This window comes from Monodelphis domestica, chromosome 1 (assembly GCF_027887165.1).
Source record: "Monodelphis domestica isolate mMonDom1 chromosome 1, mMonDom1.pri, whole genome shotgun sequence".
NCBI lineage: Eukaryota > Metazoa > Chordata > Mammalia > Didelphimorphia > Didelphidae > Monodelphis > Monodelphis domestica.
In genome coordinates this window covers 469003199-469013204 of record NC_077227.1, presented here as the reverse complement: position 1 = coordinate 469013204, position 10006 = coordinate 469003199, and positions in this window count along the sequence as shown.

The following is a 10006-nucleotide window of genomic DNA, read 5'->3' as shown; positions in this document are numbered from 1 at the left end:
TGATCTGTAAGCTCTGTGAGAGATCATCCAGTAAAATCAAAGGTTGTAGTGGTTGATGGCTCCAGTACTTTCTGAGGATATTGAGGCATGTGGGGGTAGTAACAGTTATTAGAGAGTTCATCTTTCTAGGCTATGTATCTAAGACAAAAAAAGAGAGTCATTCCTCTCCCCACACTCTGACAAGATCCATCACAACATGACTGCTACTCATTATTGTTATTCATCTAGGCAGAAACCATAATGCCAAATTTTAAAAAATCTGAGATACTACCATAGACCTATTATATTGGTTAATATGAAAGAAAAGAAAAATGATAAGTGTTGGAGTGGATGTGGGAAAATTTGGACACTAATGCACTGTTGGTGGAGTTGTGAATTGGTCCAACCATTCTGGAAGGCAATTTGGAACTATGCCCAAAAGGCTATAAAATGGTTCATACCCTTTAACCCAGAAATACTCATTCTGTATCCCAAAGAAATAAAAAAGGAGGGGAGGAACTATTTGTACAAGAATATTTATAGCAATTCTTTTGGGGGGCACAGAAGTAGAAATTTATTTTATTTTTTCCCTTTTTTATTTAGAAAAAATTTCCATGGTTCCATGATTCATGATTCAATCCCCCTTTTCCTCCCCCCCCTCCAGAAAGTGACAAGCAATTCCACTGGGTTATACATGTATCATTGTTCAAATCCTATTTCCATATTATCATATTTGCAGTAGAGTGATCTTTTAACATCAAAACCCTAATTATATCCCTATCACACCATGTGATTGATCATATATTTTTCTTCTGCATTTCTGCTCCCACTGTTCTTTCTCTGGATGTGGATAGCGTTCTGTCTCATAAGTCCCTCAGAATTGTCCTGAATCATTGCATTGCTGCTAGTAGAGAAGTCCATTACATTTGATTGTGCCACAGTGTTTCAGTCTCTGTGTACAATGCTCTCTTGGTTCTGCTCCTTTTGCTTTGCATCAATTCCTGGAGGTTGTTCCAGTTCACATGTAATTCTTCCAATTCATTATTCCTTTAAGCACAATAATATTCCATCACCATCAGGATACCACAATTTATTCAGTCATTCTCCAGAAGTAGAAATTTAGAGAATATCTATCAGTTGGAAAATGGCTAAGCAAGTTGTGATATACGATTGCAATGGAACACTGTTGTAATTTAAGAAATGATGAGGATTATTTCAGAAAAACTTAGAAAGACCCACATGAACTGATGTAAAGTGAAGTGAGCAGAATTGGTAAAACATTATACACAGCCAGAGCAATATTTTACAATGGTCACCTATGAGAGACTTAGCTATTCTCAGAAATATAATGATCTAAGATAATCCCAAAGGATTAATGATGAGAAATGCTGTTCTATCTCCAGAGAAAGAACTGATAAAGTCTGAATGCAGATAGAAGCATACTATTTTTCACTCTCTTTAATTTTTCCCACGTTTTCTTTTTTTGTGTATGTCTTTTCTTTTACAACATGACTAATATAGAAATGTGTTTTCCATGAATACACATGAATAACCTATATCACATTGCTAACTATCTCAAGGAGGAGGAAGGGAAAAGAGGAAGAAAAATAATTTGAAACTCAAAATTAAAAAAAAACACATGTTAAAAATTATTTTTTCATTAATTGGGGAAATACTATTTAAAAAAAGAAATAATACAGCCAAAAGGAACCTAAAAAATATTGTCAACGATGACAAAGTCTGGAGTAATAAACTGAAGAGCATAAGGATACATGTTATTTTCCTTCCTATTGCCCATCAAAGACAAAGAAGAGAAAGTTTTTTTGGGAAGTGAACAACTGGCTAAAAAAGGAGGTATCTGATGAGTTTGGGACTTCTTTGGACCACAGTTTAGGAGTACAGAGATGACAGGCTTATATAAGGTCAGAGTATAGTACAACTAACAAAGTTGTCATTCAGTTGTGTCTGACTCTTCATGACCCCAATTGAAGTTTTCTTGGAAGTGGTTTGCCATTTCCTTCTCTTGATCATTTTACAGATGAGGAAATTGAGGCCAATAGGGATAAGTCACCTGCCCAGGGTATCACAGTTAGGAAGTATCTGAGGCTGGATTTGAACTTGAGTCTTGCTGATTCCAGGTGGAGCACTCTATCCACTGTGTCACCTATCTGCCCTATATCTAAGACTGGAATTCTAATCCACAGAGCTTTAAGCTAAAAAGAATAGGGAGGAGAGAAAATTCCCTATTATGTATTCTCACCAAGGTATATATCATATAGAGTAGCTACCACAAAAGAAAAAAGTTGAGACATTAAGAAATTCACAGGAGATAAAAATACTAAGAGAGAGAGAGAGAGAGAGAGAGAGAGAGAGAGAGAGAGAGAGAGAGAGAGAGAGAGAGAATGAGAGAGAGAGAGAGAGAGGAGTGAAACCTATGACCCAAGATGTCTATATATAAATGCCAAAGTTTAAGCAATGAGGACAAGGAAAAGAGGTCCAAGACAAGGAGACAAACCTGAGAACTAGCAATGAAATTTGGTGAGATGATCAATTAAGCAATAAACAGGATTAAGTACTTCTTATGTTTCAGGCACTGTGCTTGCTAATCTCTTGGGAGACAAAGAAAAAGCAGAAACAATCCCTGTTTTCCAGAAACTTATATTGCAGTGGAGGAGACAAGTACATATATAGGTTTATTCAAAAGACTTACAGAAGAGGTACAAGATAACTTTAGGGAAGACAGCATCAGTAGTTGGTGGTGGGGCCTACAGAAGACCAATACAAAGTAGAACTTGACCACAGTCCCTTGACATTTATCACTTTGCTTTTTGGTCATCTTTGCCATCTGACGGGCACAAGGTTGAATCTCAGACATGTTTAATTTTCATTTCTCTAAATAGTAGTTTGTAGCACTTTTTCTTCATAGACCTATAAATAGCCTGAATTTCTTCATAGAACAACTGCTTTCCATATCCTTAAACCATTCACAACTGGGGTATGACTTTTTTTTCTTACAAATTTGAATGTGTTCCTATTATAACTTTGAAATGAGGCCTCTAGCCAGAAAAATTGCTAAAAGATTTCTCCCTCGTGAATCTTAACTTTGTTATGTTTGTGTGAAAATCTTTAAAATTTATGTAATCAAAATTACCTATTTTGTTTTCTATGATACTCTTTATTCCTTGTTTGGTCATGAAATTTTCTCTCATTCATATAGGTAAAATGTATTTTTTCCAATGTCTCTCTAATTTGTTTATTTAAAAATTCTTTTTTAATACTTATCTTTTGTGTTGGAATTAATTCTCAGTATTAGTTCCAAGAAAAAGAACAAGTTAGGCAATGGGGGTTAACTGACTTGTCCAAGGTCACACAGCTAGGAAGTCTCAAGTCAAATTTGAACCCAGGACCTCCCATCTCCAGGCCTGGCTCTCTATCCACCTGCCTCTCTGATTTATGATGCCACCTTTTAAATGTAGGCCACATACCATTTAGGGCTTACCTTGTATAAAGTGTAAGGTATTGGTCTAATTCTAATTTCTTCTATATTGCTATCCAATTTTTTTTTCCAGAAGTTTTTGTCATAGTGAGTTTCTACCTCAATAGCTGAGCTCTTTATATTTAACATATACTAGGCTACTACCAACGTTTGTTTCTGCATATTGTGTGCCATCCATCCCACTGACTAACTCTCTTTTTTTAAATAGTATCAAATTGTTTTTTATTAATTATTGCTTTGTAGGATAATTTGAGATTTGGTGCTGCTAGGCTTCCTTTATTCCCATTTCTTTTCATTATTTATCTTGATTCCTACCTTTTTTCTCCATGTGAATTTCATTAATAATTTTCTCATTTTAAAAAAGTAATTTGGTAGTAGATTGAAATTGAGGGAATTATGGGGATTGAGTGAACTACACTGACTCCATCTTTTGACTCAATTCTAGGCCTAGCTCAGTTTCCCTTCTATTCAATTATGGATCTAGTCCAATTGCGAGAAAAGTTTATTTAACTAGGGGTCCAATTAGTTAGGTATGTCTTTTTTTCTGTAAACACTTGTTTATATATGTGTTTCCAAAATTCTTCTATGTGTCTTAGAAGGTAGATTCCCAAGTATTTTCTAAATTCTATAGTAACTTTAAATTAAAATAATCAAGAGCATCAAGGTACTATTGGTAAACCTGTAAATGGGGTACAACCATTCTGGAAAGCAATTTGGAATTATATACAAAAAGTGACTAAACTATACATGCCCTTCGATCCAGCTGTACCACTGCTAGACATATACACAAAAGGGATTAAAGAGAAAATGGCCCCTAATGGGCAAGAATATTTAGAGCAGCTCTTTTTGTGGTGGCAAAAACTGGGAACTGAGTGAACAACCAAGAATTGAGGAATGCTGAATAAGGTGTGGTATATGAATGTGATGGCACACAACTGTGCTGTAAGAGATGGGGAAATAGATGATTAAAAAAAAACCCATCTCCAAATGTATATGAATTGATTCAGAATAAAGTAAGCAGAACTGGATAAATAATTTGTGCAATAACAACACTGTAAAAACAAATAACTTTGAAAGCTGTAACAAGTAGGATCAATGCAATGACCATTCATGATGCCAGAGAACTGGAGATGAAACATGCTGCTCATTACAGATACAGCACAGCATGGGTGCAAAATAAGACTGTATGTTTTTGTATCTATCTATTGAGGCAATTTGGTTTGTTTGACTATGCATATTTGTTATAAGAAAGTTCTTCCCCACCCCAAGGGAGTAGGGAGTTGGAGATAAAGAAAACAATTCTCTGTTTGTTTGGTTGGTTTTTAAATACTGAGGAATGAGGGGAAAGAGTGTTACAAATGTAAAACTTTACCTCCACTTTCAGATAATCACTGCTTTATTAGTTTTACTTAACTGTTTTACTTTGTGACAAGAGACCTTTTATGGAGTAGAAATAATCCATAAATACTTATAACATTAAAAACAAAATACATCAATAAAACTTTTTTTTTTTAAAGAAAGAAAGTAGTGTTGGAACTGAGTTTTGAAGGAAGCTTGCGATTCTATTAGGTGCAGATGAGGAGGGAGAGTGTTCAAGGCATCAGGGACAGCCAACTCAAAGGTCCAGAGAAAGGAAATGGAGCAGTCTGCCTACACTGTATAGTGCATGGAAGGGAGCGATTTACAAGAAGACTGGAAAGATAAGGAGCAGCCATGTAAAAAACTTTAAATGCCATATTAAAAAGCTTATATTTTATTCTAAAGGTAATAGGATTTTATTAAGTTGAGAAAGAGGGAGGGAGAGATAGAGAAAGACAGACAGAGACAAAGAAAAAGAGGGGAAAGAGAGAGAAAGGCAGAGAGAGAGAGATGATAAGGACTTAAAGTTGATGGTAGTGTGAATGGAGAAAAGGAAACATACAAGAAATATTGTGGAGTTAGAAATGCAAGATTTGACAAATGACTGAATACACGAGGAGACTAAAAATGAGGAGTTGAAGGTGACAATGATGTTTTGGACCTTCATGACTAGAACAGTGGTGCCATGGATAATAATAGAGAACATCTGAAGAGGGATAAATTCTGACAGGAAACATAATTAGTTCTGTTTTGAATATGTTTAGTTTGAGATATCTATAGAACACCCAGAATGAAGTATCTACTATATAGTTGGTGAAGTAGGACTAGAATTCAGGAGGGAGACTAAGAGAGGACAAATAGTTCTGGGAATTGTCTGTATAGAGAGTATTGAAGGCCTAGGAGATACCTAGGAGATAAGATACCCAAATGAGAGAGTATAGAGAAACAAGAAAAGAGAGCCAAGGATGAATCTTTGTATGATAGCCACAGTTAATGGGTGTGCCAAGAATGAAGAGACAACAAAGGAGACTGAGAAAGAGTTCTCAGATGGGTAAGAGAAGAACAAGAAAGAGGTAGTGTCATGAAAACCAAGAGAGAAGTTAGAGAGGACAAAAAAAAAAAGATAAGGATTGAGAAAGGCCATTATATTAGACAATGTGCCTCTATGTGGTTATGCCTTATTCATAATAAAATAATAAAGGGGAGAAAATGGAGCTTTATATATTAAGAAAACATACTCATATGAAGAAATCCAGATGGAAGATATTTGACTGAAGATCAATAGTTGTTTAGTCATTTCAAATGTGTCTGACTCTTTGTGACCTTATTTGGGGATTTCTGAGCAAAGATACTGGAGTGGTTCACCATTTCCTTTTCCAGCTCATTTTACAGATGAGGAAATAGAGAAAAACAGAGTTAAATGACTTGCCTGGGCTTACACAGCTGGTAAGCATCTGAAATCAGATTTGAAATAAGGTCTTCCGGACTCAAGGCCAGTGCTCTATCCACTTTGCCAACCATGTATCCACACAGGAAGATGAGTCTTCCTGACTCCAGTCCTGGCACTCTAGCCATTGTGTCACCTAGCTGATCAATAGGGGAAGAAACAAAGTATTTTGTTACAAGAATATAACATACAACTTGGACAGGAAGAGAAAATAGAAGAGTTATGAAAGTAGATCAAAAATCTGACATAGAGACATGATAAAGCAATGATGTGAGACTTCAATTATTTAGCTATCTACTGGAACTCGTTCCCTTCCAAAATCAGAATGAGTAATAATTTCTTTTTTAAAAAATAAAATCTTTATCTTTTGTCTTAGAATCAATACTATATATTGGTTCCAAGGCAGAGGAGTGGTAAGGGGAAAGGTAATGGGGTTTACGTGACTTGCCCAGGGTCACATAGCCAGGAAGTGTCTGAGGTCACATTTGAACCCAGGACCTCCCATCTGAAATTGTGGACTAAAGGGTCAAAACTATAAATATGTAACAAAATAATAGTTTTGTTTAAACTAAAGGAAGAAGGAAAGGGAATCAGGGAGTATCTAATTTTACACTCATATCAGAGACTAAAACCCTAACAACCTTTTATACCTATTCTAAACTAACTCCTTAATTACTAATTAACATTGGGGAGGGTTTGGTAGGAGCAAAAATAAGAGTCAAAGTTAATCTCACACAACTGGCATCCACTTTGGGTCAAGCAGAAGTCCCAGTATGAAGAGTAGCACTGCAGGAATCAGGATCAGAAGGGGAGTGATGGATTAACACACACTGTCCACTGGTATAATGTTATCCCCTATCTCTACCCCTTCCTTAAGATGATTTTGATTGTAGGAAGGTCCAGTCTCCTGGCAGCTTCAAGTCTCCCTCTCTCTTCTAGAGAAGACAGTCAACTGCTCCCAGAAAGTGTCTGTGTGATCAGTTGCTCAGCTCCTCAGAGCTCTGGAATATTGACCTGCAAGATCTCCTGCTTTCAGCTTGCCCTAGCTAAAAATCCTTTACAATAGTTCCCCCCTTTGCAGAAAGCTGAAATTGTGTTGAAAACACTATTTTGGCATGTGTGCACTAACAAAGTTATATTTTCCTTAAGCTGAAATTTCTAACCAAAATAATAAACCACCTACACTCATCTCTCTTATCCTATCTAATGCTATCCTAGGGATTTAATAAAGGAAAAGGAAAAGAGAAAGTATACAATGAACAATTACAAAGTTAAAAATACAGATCAAATATATGAAAAACCAAAACAAGCAAATAACATTAAAATAAAAAAAACAAACACAAATTCATGCAAAACATTAAAATCATAAAATACTACTCTTACCAACTAATATAGGAAATTCTACTACTATTGCAATGCATAAACAGCAAACTTACACAAAACTTTTTGAAAAATACAATAAACACATTGCATAAGTTTTACAAAAAAGTTAAACCAAACCATCAAACTTACTTATGCAACAATGGATGAAAATTAAACATAACCATATTCTATGTTAAGAATTTAGCATATATGATATGTGTACATAAGTCTTACATATATACATATAATACACAAACAATATATACATCTATACTATACATGTACACACAGATACACTTCATATTTATACATAGTTACATATATACATACACTATAATACAATTAATTTTACAATCCTAACTATAATACACACTATTTACATATGTTTACATATGTATTTACATTTTTGCATGTTATGTGATATGTGTCAAATGTGCTATATAATGTATGTTGTTATGTATGTTGTAATGTATTTTGTAGTGTAGTTCAGTATCTTACCTTATCTTATCAACCTTAAAATCTAATTTATCTAACTACAGCCTTATCTTAATAAAATCTCCTAAAACGAATTTTATCTACCTATACTATTACTATTCTAAACTAAGTAGCTATTTTTGTTACTTTATAACTAATTATAACATTGTTAGTATCTATCTATACATTGTTTTACTCATTCAACTAGTGAATCAATGTAACCTAACCGTGTTTATGTTTTTGTGTATATGTGTTTGTTATGTTATTCATGCTATGTTATATTGTTTTGTTAGTGTTATGTCCATGTTACTGTTTTTGTTATTGTTGTGTTACTGTTGCATGCAATATACTTACCACAACTTCAGATTATTCCTTCTCTTCTCATCTTGCTTGAAGAATTCTTCCTCTCCAAAATCAATGGTAGTAATTTGTATTTATGAATGCTTATGAATATATGTTATGTTATGTTACATGACCCAAATTCCTTAAAACCATTAGTCCATCAATCACTTGATCCTCTTCATTGAAAATTTCCTTCAAAGTCTTTATCTTCTTAATATTTATAAGTCTTTCGGTCTTTTACAATGTCCATCAATTTTCTGAATCCTCCTCTTCATCTGCAATGCCCTCCTCCATCTGAATGTCCTCTTCCACTGGAATGGTCCTCTCCTTACTGATCTTTTTGACTGCAGACTCTATTTGATTGATGAATCTCAGCTTTCCATGAATTCTTCTTCATGTTTTTCTTCTAAAATTTCTACACTTTCATTATTAATTCCATGAGCAAATTTAATATGTGAACAATGATACCACAAATCTCTTCCTAATACTTTCACTGAAAATGGTGAAACTAAGACAATTGTATAAGGACCTACATAACTCTCTTGTGTTGCTGATGTTTTTGCAAAAATTTTCACATATACCATATCACCTGGTTGAAAATTATGAAGAGAATAATCCAATGGACAAGATTGGATCAATAATTTCATATCATGCAGTTCTCTAAGCTGTTGTTGTAATGCACTTAAATATGAAGCAAGTCAAGAATCTCCTCCTAGGAGAGATATATAAAAAGTCTTACAAGTTTTTACCTGCAATGGAGCATGTCCAAAGAACATTTCATAAGACGATATATGTAAATCTGCTCTTGGTCTTGTACATAGGTAAAACAAAGCTATGGGAAGAATATCTGGCCATTTTATTTTATTTTTTTAAACCCTTACCTTCCTCCTTGGAGTCAATACTGTGTATTGGCTCTAAGGCAGAAGAGTGGAAAGGGATAGGCAATGGAGGTTAAGTGACTTGCCCAAGGTCACACATCTGGGAAATGTCTGAGTCCAGATTTGAACCTAGAACCTCCTGTCTCTAGGCCTGACTCTCAATCCACTGAGCCACCCAGCTGCCCCCTATCTGGCCATTTTAGATGAGTTTCAGCACAAATTTTCTCCATCATCGTCTTGAGTTCCCTATTTGCATGCTCTACTTGACCTGAACTTTCTGGATGATAAGGAACATGATATTTAGATGTTATTCCTAAATTATCATAGATTCTTTTCAGGATATCTTGTATAAAATGAGGCCTTTATCAGAATCTATGGTAATTGGTACACCAAACCTAGGAACAATTTCCTTAAGTATCATTTTCACCACAAAGCTAGCCGTAATACGTAATACTAATGTATTAGATGGAAAAGCTTCAGGCCATTTAGTTAATCTATCAACAATTCCAAGACAAAACTTGTGTCTTCCAGCTTTTGGCATGCTTATGTAATCTATTTGCAAACTCTTAAATGGACAATATACCAAAGGTCTACCACCCAAACCTTTCTTTCTGAATGCACCTGGATTGAATTTTTGGCAAACTGAACAACTAGTACAGATCTTATTTC